This window comes from Phyllobates terribilis, unplaced genomic scaffold, assembly GCF_046119375.1.
Source record: "Phyllobates terribilis strain yellow unplaced genomic scaffold, ASM4611937v1 Scaffold_1__5_contigs__length_1240528914, whole genome shotgun sequence".
NCBI classification, from domain to species: Eukaryota; Metazoa; Chordata; class Amphibia; order Anura; family Dendrobatidae; genus Phyllobates; species Phyllobates terribilis.
The window spans coordinates 753684772-753698490 of NW_027362761.1; positions in this window are offsets into that span (position 1 = coordinate 753684772).

Here is a 13719-nt window from a genome sequence, read left to right on the forward strand (position 1 = left end):
CAGAGTGTGTGTGTGTGTGGTGGTGCGTACGGCATATACAGTGTGTGTGGTGCGTACAGCGTAAACAGCGTGTGTGTGGTGCGTAGGCCGTATACAGAGTGTGTGTGTGTGTGGTGGTGCGTACGGCGTATACAGTGCGTGTGTGTATGTGGTGCGAACAGCGTATACAGTGTGTGTGTGGTGTGTACGGCGTATACAGTGTGTGTGTGTAGTGTGTACGGCGTATACAGTGTGTGTGTGTGTGTGGTGCGTACGGCGTATACAGTGTGTGTGTGTATGTGGTGCGAACAGCGTATACAGTGTGTGTGTGGTGTGTACGGCGTATACAGCGTGTGGGTGTGGTGTGTACGGCGTATACAGTGTGTGTGGTGTGTACGGCGTATACAGTGTGTGTGTGGTGCTTACGGCATATACAGTGTGTGTGTGTGTTATATACGGCGTATACAGTGTGTGTGTGTGGTGCGTACGGTGTATACAGAGTGTGTGTGTGGGGCGTACGGCGTATACAGAGTGTGTGTGTGTGTGGTGGTGCGTACGGCGTATACAGTGTGTGTGTGGTGCGTACGGCGTATACAGTTTGTGTGTGGTGCGTACGGCGTATACAGAGTGTGTGTGTGTGTGTGGTGCATACAGCGCATACAGTGTGTGTGTGTGTGGTGCGTACGGCGTATACAGTGTGTGTGTGTGTGGTGCGTACGGCGTATACAGTGTGTGTGGTGCGTACAGCGTATACAGCGTGTGTGTGGTGCGTACGCCGTATCCAGAGTGTGTGTGTGTGTGTGTGTGGTGGTGCGTACGGTGTATACAGTGTGTGTGTGTGTGTGTGTGGTGCTTACGGCATATACAGTGTGTGTGTATGTGGTGCGAACAGCGTATACAGTGTGTGTGTGGTGTGTACGGCGTATACAGTGTGTGTGTGTTTGGTGCTTATGGCATATACAGTGTGTGTGTATGTGGTGCGAACAGCGTTTACAGTGTGTGTGTGTGTGTGTGTGTGGTGCGTACGGCGTATACAGTGTGTGTGTGGCGTGTACGGCATATACAGTGAGTGTGTATGTGGTGCGAACAGCGTATACAGTGTGTGTGTGGTGCATACGGCGTATACTTTGAGTGTGTGTGTGTATGTGGTGCTTACGGCGTATACAGTGTGTGTGTGGTGAGTACGGCGTATACAGTGTGTGTGGTGCGTACGGCATATACAGTGTGTATATGTGGTGCGTACGGCGTATACAGTGTGTGTGTGTGTGTGGTGCGCGTACAGTGTGTGGTGCATGTGGTGCATATGGCGTATACAGAGTGTGTGTGATGCGTACGGCGTATACAGAGTGTGTGTGTGTGTGGTGGTGCGTACGGCGTATACAGTGTGTGTGTGGTGCGTACGGCGTATACAGAGTGTGTGTGTGAGTGTGGCGGTGCATACGGTGTATACAGTGTATGTGTGTGTGTGGTGCGTACAGCGTATACAGTGTGTGTGTGGTGCGTACGGCTTATGCAGTGTGTGTGTGGTGCTTACGGCGTATACAGAGTGTGTGTGTGGTGGTGCGTACGGCGTATACAGTGTGTGTCTGTGTGTGGTGCTTACGGCATTTACAGTGTTTGCATGTGGTGCGAACAGCGTATACAGTGTGTGTGTGTGTGTGGTGCGTACGGCGTATACAGTGTGTGTGTGTGTGTGGTGTGTACGGCGTATACAGTGTGTGTGTGTGGTGCTTACGGCGTATACAGTGTGTGTGTGTGGTGCGTACGCCGTATACAGTGTGTGTGTGGTGCGTACGCCGTATACAGAGTGTGTGTGTGTGGTGGTGCGTACGGCGTATACAGTGTGTGTGTGTGTGTGTGGTGTGTACGGCGTATACAGTGTGTGTGTGTGTGGTGTGTACGGTGTATACAGTGTGTGTGTGTGTGTGTGTGTGTATGTGGTGCTTACGGCGTATACAGTGTGTGTGGTGCGTGTACGGCATATACAGTGTGTGTGGTGCATACGGCGTATACAGTGTGTGTGTGTATGTGTGTGTGGTGCGTACGGCGTATACAGTGTGTGTGGTGCATACGGTGTATACAGTGTGTGTGTGTGTGTGTGGTGCATACAGCGCATACAGTGTGTGTGTGTGTGGAGCGTACGGCGTATACAGTGTGTGTGTGTGTGGTGCGTACGGCGTATACAGTGTGTGTGGTGCGTACAGCGTATACAGCGTGTGTGTGGTGCGTACGCCGTATACAGAGTGTGTGTGTGTGTGTGTGTGGTGGTGCGTACGGTGTATACAGTGTGTGTGTGTGTGGTGCTTACGGCATATACAGTGTGTGTGTATGTGGTGCGAACAGCGTATACAGTGTGTGTGTGGTGTGTACGGCGTATACAGTGTGTGTGTGTTTGGTGCTTATGGCATATACAGTGTGTGTGTATGTGGTGCGAACAGCGTATACAGTGTGTGTGTGTGTGGTGCGTACGGCGTATACAGTGTGTGTGTGGCGTGTACGGCGTATACAGTGTGTGTGTGGTGCTTACGGCATATACAGTGAGTGTGTATGTGGTGCGAACAGCGTATACAGTGTGTGTGTGGTGCATACGGCGTATACTTTGAGTGTGTGTGTGTATGTGGTGCTTACGGCGTATACAGTGTGTGTGTGGTGAGTACGGCGTATACAGTGTGTGTGGTGCGTACGGCATATACAGTGTGTATATGTGGTGCGTACGGCGTATACAGTGTGTGTGTGTGTGTGTGGTGCGCGTACAGTGTGTGGTGCATGTGGTGCATATGGCGTATACAGAGTGTGTGTGATGCGTACGGCGTATACAGAGTGTGTGTGTGTGTGGTGGTGCGTACGGCGTATACAGTGTGTGTGTGGTGCGTACGGCGTATACAGAGTGTGTGTGTGAGTGTGGCGGTGCATACGGTGTATACAGTGTATGTGTGTGTGTGGTGCGTACAGCGTATACAGTGTGTGTGTGGTGCGTACGGCTTATGCAGTGTGTGTGTGGTGCTTACGGCGTATACAGAGTGTGTGTGTGGTGGTGCGTACGGCGTATACAGTGTGTGTCTGTGTGTGGTGCTTACGGCATATACAGTGTTTGCATGTGGTGCGAACAGCGTATACAGTGTGTGTGTGTGTGTGTGGTGCGTACGGCGTATACAGTGTGTGTGTGTGTGTGGTGTGTACGGCGTATACAGTGTGTGTGTGTGGTGCTTACGGCATATACTGTGTGTGTGTGTGTGGTGCTTACGGCGTATACAGTGTGTGTGTGTGGTGCGTACGCCGTATACAGTGTGTGTGTGGTGCGTACGCCGTATACAGAGTGTGTGTGTGTGGTGGTGCGTACGGCGTATACAGTGTGTGTGTGTGTGTGTGGTGTGTACGGCGTATACAGTGTGTGTGTGTGGTGTGTACGGTGTATACAGTGTGTGTGTGTGTGTGTGTGTATGTGGTGCTTACGGCGTATACAGTGTGTGTGGTGCGTGTACGGCATATACAGTGTGTGTGGTGCATACGGCGTATACAGTGTGTGTGTGTATGTGTGTGTGGTGCGTACGGCGTATACAGTGTGTGTGGTGCATACGGTGTATACAGTGTGTGTGTGTGGTGCGTACGGCGTATACAGTGTGTGTGTGGTGTGTACGGCATATACAGAGTGAGTGTGTGTGTGGTGTGTACAGCGTATACACTGTGTGTGGTGCCTAGGGCGTATACAGTGTGTGTGTGTGTGTGGCATACGGCGTATACAGTGTGTGTGTGTGTGTGTTGCGTACGGCGTATACAGAGTGTGTGTGTGGTGCGTACAGCATATACAGTGTGTTTGGTGCGTACGGCGTATACAGTGTGTGTGTGTGTGGTGCGCGTACGGCATATACAGTGTGTGTGTGAGAGTAGTGCATACAGCATATACAGTGTATGTGTGTGGTGCGTACGGCATATACAGTGTGTGTGTGTATGTGGTGCGTACGGCGTATACAGTGCAACTGTGGTGCGCGTACGGCGTATACAGTGTGTGTGTGTTGCGCGTACGACGTATACAGTGTGTGTGTGTTGTGCGTACAGCGTATACAGTGTGTGTGGTGCGTACGCCTTATACAGAGTGTGTGTGTGTGGTTGTGCGTATGGCGTATACAATGTGAGTGTGTGTGTGTGTTGCTTACGGCATATACAGTGTGTGTGTATGTGGTGGGAACAGCGTATACAGTGTGTATGTGGTGTGTACGGCGTATACAGTGTGTGTGTGTGTGTGTGGTGTGTACAGCGTATACAGTGTGTGTGTGTATGTGGGGCTTACGGCGTATACAGCGTGTGTGTGTGTAGTGCGTACGGCGTATACAGTGTGTGTGTGTAGTGCGTACGGCGTATACAGTGTGTGTGTGTAGTGCGTACGGCGTATACAGTGTGTGTGTGTGGTGTGTACGGCGTATACAGTGTGTGTGGTGTGTATGGCATATACAGTGTGTGTGTGTGTGTGTGTGTGTGCTGCGTACGGCGTACACAGTGTGTGTGCGTGTGTGTGTGGTGCGCCTACGGCGTATACAGTGTGTGTGTGTGTGCTGCGTACGGCGTATACAGAGTGTGTGTGTGTGTGTGGTGGTGGGTACAGCGTATACTGTGTGTGTGTGGTGCGTACAGCGTATACAGAGTGTGTGTGTGGTAGTGCGTACGGCGTATACAGAGTGGGTGTGTGGTGGTGCGTACGGGGTTTACAGTGTATGTGTGTGTGGTGCTTACGGCATATACAGTGTGTGTGTGTGTGTTTGTAGTGCAAACAGCGTATACAGTGTGTGTGTATGTGTGTGCGTATGCGTGTGGTGGTGCGTACGGCGTATACCGTGTGTGTGTGGTGCGCACGGCGTATACAGAGTGTTTGTGTGTGTGGTGGTGCGTACGGCATATACAGAGTGTGTGTGTGGTGGTGGGTACAGCGTATACTGTGTGTGTGTGGTGCGTACAGCGTATACAGAGTGTGTGTGTGGTAGTGCGTACGGCGTATACAGAGTGTGTGTGTGGTGGTGCGTACGGGGTTTACAGTGTGTGTGTGTGTGGTGCTTACGGCATATACAGTGTGTGTGTGTGTTTGTAGTGCAAACAGCGTATACAGTGTGTGTGTATGTGTGTGTGTGTATGTGTGTGGTGGTGCGTACGGCGTATACCGTGTGTGTGTGGTGCGCACGGCGTATACAGAGTGTTTGTGTGTGTGGTGGTGCGTACGGCGTATACAGAGTGTGTGTGTGGTGGTGCGTACGGGGTTTACAGTGTGTGTGTGTGTGGTGCTTACGGCATATACAGTGTGTGTGTTTGTGGTGCAAACAGCGTATACAGTGTGTGTGTATGTGTGTGTATGTGTGTGGTGGTGCGTACGGCGTATACAGTGTGTGTGTGGTGCGTACGGCGTATACAAAGTGTTTGTGTGTGTGGTGGTGCGTACGGTGTATATAGAGTGTGTGCGTGGTGCGTACGGCGTATACAGAGTGTGTGTGGGGTGGTGCGTACGGCGTATACAGTGTGTGTGTGGTGTGTACGGCGTATACAGAGTGTTTGTGTGTGTGTGGTGGTGCGTACGGGGTATACAGTGTGTGTGTGGTGCGTACGGCGTATACAGAGTGTTTGTGTGTGTGGTGGTGCGTACGGCGTATACAGAGTGTGTGTGTCGTGCGTACGGCATATACAGAGTGTGTGTGTGGTGGTGCGTACGGCGTATACAGTGTGTGTGGTGCGTACGGCGTATACAGAGTGTTTGTGTGTGTGTGGTGGTGCGTACGGGGTATACAGTGTGTGTGTGTGTGTGGTGCTTACGGCATATACAGTGTGTGTGTGTGTGTGGTGCGTACGGAGTATACAGTGTGTGGTGCGTACGGCGCATACAGTGTGCGTGTGGTGTGTACGGCGTATACAGTGTGTGTGTGTATGTAGTGCTTACGGAGTATACAGTGTGTGTGTGGTGTGTATTGCGCATATAGTGTGTGTGTGGTGGTGCGTACGGCGTATACAGTGTGTGTGTGGTGCTTACGGCATATACAGTGTGTGTGTGTGTGGTGCGAACAGCATATACAGTGTGTGTGTGGTGTGTACGGCGTATCCAGTGTGTGTGTGTATGTGGTGCTTACGGCGTATACAGTGTGTGTGTGTGTAGTGCGTACAGCGTATACAGTGTGTGTGTGTGTGTGTGGTGTGTATGGCGTATACAGTGTGTGTGTGTGGTCCGTACGGCGTACACAGTGTGTGTGGTGCGCGTACGGTGTATACAGTGTGTGTGTGTGGTCCGTAAGGCGTACACAGTGTGTGTGGTGCGCGTACGGCGTATACAGTGTGTGTGTGTGGTGCGTATGGCATATACAGTGTGTGTGTGTGGTGCGTACGGCTTATACAGTGTGTGTGTGTATGTGGTGCGAACAGAATATACAGTGTGTGTGTGATGCGTACGGCGTATACAGTGTGTGGTGTGTACGTCGTATACAGTGTGTGTGTGGTGCGCACAGCGTATACAGAGTGTGTGTGTGTGTGTGTGGTGTGTACGGCGTATACAGTGTGTGTGTGTGGTGTATACGGCGTATACAGTGTGTGTGTGTTGCTTACGGTGTATACAGTGTGCGTGTGGTGTGTGTACGGCGTATACAGTGTGTAACATACCTGGCGGCGTCCTTGCATAGTGGTCCATCTCCTACTGTGCAAGAGCGCGCACTTGATCTCCAGTCCAGTCAGCTAACCTGGCTTCCCTCTATGCTGTCTGCTTGCCTCTGTTTCTGATGCTTAAGGGCGGCGCCCGATCACTTCCTGCTTCTTGTAGCTGCTGCAGGCACACCCCTTGTGCGTCGTCAGCCTATTGCTGTCTGTCACCTGGTATTTAACCCAGCTCCTCCCTGGAATCCATGCCTGAGCATTGTGTTCTGTCAGTTGGCTTCCAGTCACTGATGTGCCAGGTCCTGTCTATGCTTCCTGCCTTGCGGTATCAGTTCCCGTATCTGAACTGTGTCCTGTCTGAACTATCTTCTAGCCTGTTGTCTTCTGCCTATCCTGGAGGCTGTATTTCCAGGCCAGTGTGAACACGCTCCTAGCCTGTTCTTTCCGCCTTCTAGGGGCCGCATACCTAGACCCGTTCCTGTATCTTGCCTGTTCCTGTCTGAACACGCTCCTAGCCTTTTCGTTCCACCTTCTAGGGGCCGCATACCTAGACCCGCTCCTGTATCTTGCTGCTGTGTCTGTTCTTGTCTGAATACTCTCCTAGCCTGTTACCTGCTTTTCTCTATGTCCGTACCTTCCCTTTTACTGCAGAATCTGATCCCGTACCTAATTCCTACTTGTTGTCCCTGTACTCCGGTTTGTGAGTTTAGAGTCCACTCGCTACTTCATTGCAAGTATCCTGTGTGTACCTGGTTCTGCCTTTCCCTTCCAGTCTATTCCGTGTGAACAGAGCCCTGTCCCCTCTGCTCTGCCTTGCTCGCGGTTCCGGCAGTCTCGCTCTGCTCTAACCCTTTGCTCGCTGCTTTGGCAGTCTCGTCCTGCTCCTCTCTCGCTCACCGCCTCGCTCACCGCTCCAGGCGGCCTTGTCCTGCTCTTCTCTCGCTCACCGCTCTGCGGTTCTGTTCCTGAGCCCCAGTCTGTACTGGGTCCTATCCACTCGGTGCTCCAACCTGTCGTACCTGCCAGTACCTCCCTGCCTGCATACCAGTCGTGCTTACCAGCATCCGCCAGTCTGCATACCAGTCGTGTCTGCCTATACCCAGCAGTCTGTGTGCCAGCCTAACCTGCCTGTTCCTGTATTCCCCTGTGTGGGTCAACAGCCGTGTCCGGGCTCTGTCCTGGAGTAGCACCTGGTCCCTCTGCTCGGTTCCTCCTTGGTGCACTGGCGTCGTATGGAGTCGTGCGACCCAGGTCAGATCGGGTGGATACTTAGTTACGCCCCTCCAGGCATTCACTCTCCGGCACGGTCCAGTGGAATCACTACATATACACGCACACGCCACTCAGCCCGGGCATGTGCATTACACAGTGTGTGTGTTTGTGTTGCGTACGGCGTATACAGTGTGTGTTGCGTACGGCGTATACAGTGTGTGTGTGTGGTGCGTACGGCATATACAGTGTGTGTGTGGTGCGTACTGCGTATACAGTGTGTGTGTGGTGCGTACGGCGCATACAGTGTGTGTGTGGTGCGCGCACGGCGTATACAGAGTGTGTGTGGTGGTACGTACATTGTATACAGTGTGTGTGGTGCGTACGGTGTATACAGAATGTGTGTGTGTGTGTGGTGGTGCGTACGGCGTATACAGTGTGTGTGTGTGTGTGGTGCATACGGCGTATACAGTGTGTGTGTGGTGCATACGGCGCATACAGAGTGTGTGTGGTGGAGCGTACGGCGTATACAGTGTGTGTGGTGCGGACGGCGTATACAGAACGTGTGTGTGTGGTGGTGCGTACGGCATATACAGTGTGTGTGTGTGTGGTGCGTACGGCATATACAGTTTGTGTGTGTGTGGTGCGTACGGCGTATACAGTGTGTGTGTGGTGCGTACGGCGTATACAGTGTGTGTGTGGTGCGTATGGCGTATACATTGTGTGTGTGTGTGGTGCGTACGGCGTATACTGTGTGTGTGGTGCATACGGCGTATACAGTGTGTGTGTGGTGCATACGGCGTATACAGAGTGTGTGTGTGTGGTGGTGCGTACGGCGTATACAGTGTGTGTGTGTGGTGTGTGCGGTGTATACAGTGTGTGTGTGGTGCGTACGGTGTATACAGTGTGTATATGTGGTGTGTACGGCGTATACAGTGTGTGTGTGGTGCGTACGGCTTATACAGTGTGTGTGTGTGTGTGTGGTACGTACGGCGCATACAGAGTGTGTGGTGGTGCGTACGGCGTATACAGTGCGTGTGTGGTGTGTACGCGTATACAGAGTGTGTGTGTGGTGCGTACGGCGTATACAGTGTGTGTGTGTGGTACTTACAGCGCATACAGTGTGTGTGGTGCGACAATGTATACAGTGTGCGTGTGGTGCGACGGTGTTCTGCTGGTGGTACCGCGCAAGAGGCTGGTACCACCAGCGGTTTCCATATTGAGACACCCATCACTTGGGTGTCCCAATATGGCGGTCGGCGAACTTCCGCAGCTTGGAATTCTGGGATCCGGATACATCTGGACGGAACAGAATGTGAAGATATTACAAGTTAAGTATATACACTGCTCAAAAAAATAAGTGGAACACTCAGGCTAAGTGCCCACTATGCAGAAAGGCTGCATATTTTTTCCGCTTCTCCCTGGCAGGAAAAACGTATGCGGTTTTTACATGCGTTTTTCCCGCCAGGTAGAAGCGTTTGTCAAGCGTTTTTGCATGCATTTCTGCATCCGGATTATCAACCGCTTTTCCAAGCGATTTTAGCATCACTTGGAAAGTGCTTGACAACTTGTTCACACTATATAAATCCATGCAAAAGGCATGGCTTTATGTAGTGTGACAAAGTTAGTTAAAAAATAAAGAATAAGAATGGTAAAAAATAAAGATTATACTTACCTTCCGATGTCCTCCCGATGTTTTCTCTGCTGCGTCCGGTGTCTTGGGCGGCTCGCGGTGTTGTGAAGGACCTGCGGTGACGTCATTGAGTCATGTGACAGGTCACCTGACTCAATGACGTCATGGCAGGTCCTTCACAACACCGCGACCCATATTGCAGACCAGACGGAGGGGAGAAAACACCGGGGGACATCGGAAGGTGAGTATAATCTTTTTTATTTTAAATTCTTTTTTTTACAGGTACTATGGTACCCTGGTCTGGATGAGAGTCTCCTCTTCTCCAGACCTGGGTACCATCCGCACATTGAATCGCTTCATATCCGCATGTGCAGATGCAGTGATGCGGATGTCACGCGGTCCAATGCAAGTCAATGGCGGCAATTACGCTGCGTGTCCTCAAAATTAATGGACATGCTGCAGATTTTTCCGCAATGATAATCCGCAGCGGAAATTTCCGCAGCATGTGCATAGCACATGCTGATTATCATTGGGGACCATGGGGCACGTATTACCAAGCGGTTTTTAAGCGTTTTCGCTGCGAAAATTCCGCAGAAAAAACGCTTGAAAAACGCATAGTGGGCACGCAGCCTTTAACAACAGAATATAACTCCAAGTAAATCAAACGTCTGTGAAATCAAACTGTCCACTTATACAGTGTCCATTTTAGGACATGATCAGATATCAAAATCAAACATCAAAATGATGTCAGTTTGAGGCTAAACACCCTGTCTGAGAACTGATTCTGACAAGTGATTCTGATGAGTGATTTTGATGAGTGATTCTGACGAATGATTTTAACGAGTGATTCTGACAAGTGCTTTTGACAATTGATTCTGACGAGTAATTCTGACGAGTGATTTTGATGAGTGATTCTGACAAGTGCCTTTGACAAGTGACTTTTACAACTGTAATAAAATAAGAAAGTAACTGTTCGCTGATGGGACTTGAACCCAAAATTCTGTGTCCCAAAGCCAGCGCACTAACCACTGAGCTATAAACTCAGTTGTAAAAACCTATATGTTCCATTTGGTTATATGATTTTCAGTGCAAACTTGTCTAAAACTCATTGGGACTTATGCACAGACTGCAATCAAGCCAAATTCAAATGATATTTGATTTTGATGTGTGAGTCTGATGTGTGACTTTCTTCAAACATCAGAATCAAAATCACAATGACTTTTAGTCACCCTGAGTATTTTCATGGTTGATCTCATAAGACAAGAAAAGCTATTCATTAGTGTCACTTGACTGGATAGCTCAATGGTAAAAGGCATCAGACTCTGAAATTACAGTGTTAGAGTTCAAATCCTGATAGGGATAAGGTTTTTTTTTTATTATGGCTATTTAGCACACAAACTACAGGGGTGTTTTACTTTTAATATCTGACACTCTGATTGTCATCCTGATGTGTTAAGAGTTTCAGACACGCTGTCTATTTGCATGGTAAATTACAGAGCAAAAGTAAATTGGGAGTTTGCAGCCAGTACTTGGGCGGATGGAAATAAACATTTACAATAAAGACATTTTATCATTAGACCCCTTTAAGAAATTATGCAAATATAAAGTCACTTGGAAATAGATATGTAGTAAATTATTGCCTCCCAATTTACTTTGGCTATGTAATTTACCATGCAAATAGACAGCATGTCTGAAACTCTTAACACGTCAGGATGACAATCAGAGAGTCAGATATTAAAAGTAAAACACCCGTGTAGTTTGTGTGCTAAATAGGCATAATTAAAAAAAAAAAAATGTTTATCCTATGAGGATTTGAACTCTAACACTGTAGTTTCAGAGGCTGATGCCTTACCATTAAGCTATCCAGTCAAGTGATAGTTATGGATAGCATTTTTTGTCTTATGAGATCAACCATGAAAATACTCAGGGTGACTAAAAGTCATTGTGATTCTGATTCTGATGTTTGAAGAAAGTCACACATCAGACTCACACATCAAAATCAAACATCATTTGAATTTGGCTTGCTTGCAGTCTGTGCATAAGTCCCAATGAGTTTTAGACACGTTTGCACTGAAAATCATATAACCAAATAGAACTGGTAGGCTTTCACAGCTGAGTTTATAGCTCAGTGGTTAGTGCACTGGCTTTAGGACACAGAATTTTGGGTTCAAGTCCCATCAGCGAACAGTTACTTTTTTTTATTATTATTATTACAGTTGTAGAAGTCACTCGTCAGAATCGCTCGTCAAAATCACTCGTCAGAATCACTCATCAAAATCAGTTCTCAGACAGGGTATTTAGCCTCAAACTGACATCATTCTGATGTTTCATTTTGATAGCTGATCATGTCCTAAAATGGACACTGTACACTTAGGAAGCAACACTGATTGACAATCAATTTCACATGCTGTTGTGCAAATGGAATAGACAATAGAAAGTGTTAGAAGGCGCTATCCGACTTGTGGCCTAGACCTGCAGCTGATACAGGCAGTGAACCAAAGAAGGCTGCAGGGATTAGGAATATGAGAAATGGAGTATCTGCGCTGGTCTTGGCTTAGGTACTGGAAGAAATTAAATATAGGCAAATCGGTGAACAAAATTATGTTTTATTTTTAATGATAATTCTTAAAATTGGGAAAAACAGTCGTGTGTTTAAAAATATACAGGGGATGGTGGTTTATCTGCTTCTTGGATATAAAGCTTGCTAGGAGCTTGCTAGGATCAATCTAGAGGGAGAAAGGATGAGGGGTTATTACCTGATACTGTTGCTAGTTCCAGGAATACTAATAGGTGTCAAGGATGGTTACCTTCTTAGCGGTCTAGATGTATTTTCAATAGATGTGTTCTAGTCCGTGGGGGTGCACTCAGGGATTCTGTGAAAACAATGGGATTTTTGAGAGAGTGGTATGTGTTTAAGGATAATGGTCTCTATTCCTATAATTCATATCTGATTTAGTGGGATGGTGGGAATACAGGCAGGATTACCAATGTTGTTATCCAGAAGGTTGTGTTGCTGCCGTTTTTCTGTGATATAGAAAGTTAATATTTCTTAGGACAGTAGACAGGTGTGACTATGTCCAATAGATTAGATTTACCTTGTATGGTGCGACGCTTGGTCTGACAGAGGCACCTTTTGTGGTATCTGCAGTGGATGTACCATTAAGTGACTGCAAGGAAAGAGTGGAAACTCTCTCCCTTAATTACCTTGGTGGCTGCAGTAGCTGCCAGGAGGAGGCGTAGAGGGTTGTGCTCCTATATGCTTTGTGGGCAGTATTGGCAGTCTATAGTTTCACATGGGTACCTTCCAGTGGTGTCTGGAGTGGGTGATGCACAGAAAGTTGTGTGGCTGCTGTGATCCCTGATGAAGGATTCCGAGCCAATCCGAAACGCGTAGGAAAGGTCCTCAGTGCCACCCGTACCCGAACCATCACGAGACACGCGAATACCTACATCACGCATACCACGTGACCGGACATCCCGCAGGTCCTCGCGAAAGGAAACAGGTACCGCTACACAACCCTCTACGCCTCCTCCTGGCAGCTACTGCAGCCACCAAGGTAATTAAGGGAGAGAGTTTCCACTCTTTCCTTGCAGTCACTTAGTGGTACATCCACTGCACATACCACAAAAGGAGCCTCTGTCAGACCAAGCGTCGCACCATACAAGGTAAATCTAATCAGGTAATCTAATCTATTGGACATAGTCACACCTGTCTACTGTCCTAAGAAATATTAACTTTCTATATCACAGAAAAACGGCAGCAACACAACCTTCTGGATAACAACATTGGTAATCCTGCCAGTATTCCCACCATCCCACTAAATCAGGTATGAACTATAGGAATAGAGACCATTACCCTTAAACACATACCACTCTCTCAAAAATCCCATTGTTTTCACAGAATCCCCGAGTGCACCCCCACGGACTAGAACACATCTATTGAAAATACATCTAGACCGCTAAGAAGGTAACCATCCTTGACACCTATTAGTATTCCTGGAACTAGCAACAGTATCAGGTAATAACCCCTCATCCTTTCTCCCTCTAGATTGATCCTAGCAAGCTTTATATCCACGAAGCAGATAAACCACCATCCCCTGTATATTTTTAAACACACGACTGTTTTTCCCAATTTTAAGAATTATCATTAAAAATAAAACATAATTTTGTTCACCGATTTGCCTATATTTAATTTCTTCCAGTACCTAAGCCAAGATTAGCGTGGAATAGACAATAGATGGAAATTATTGGCAATTATCAAGACACCCTCAATAAAGGAG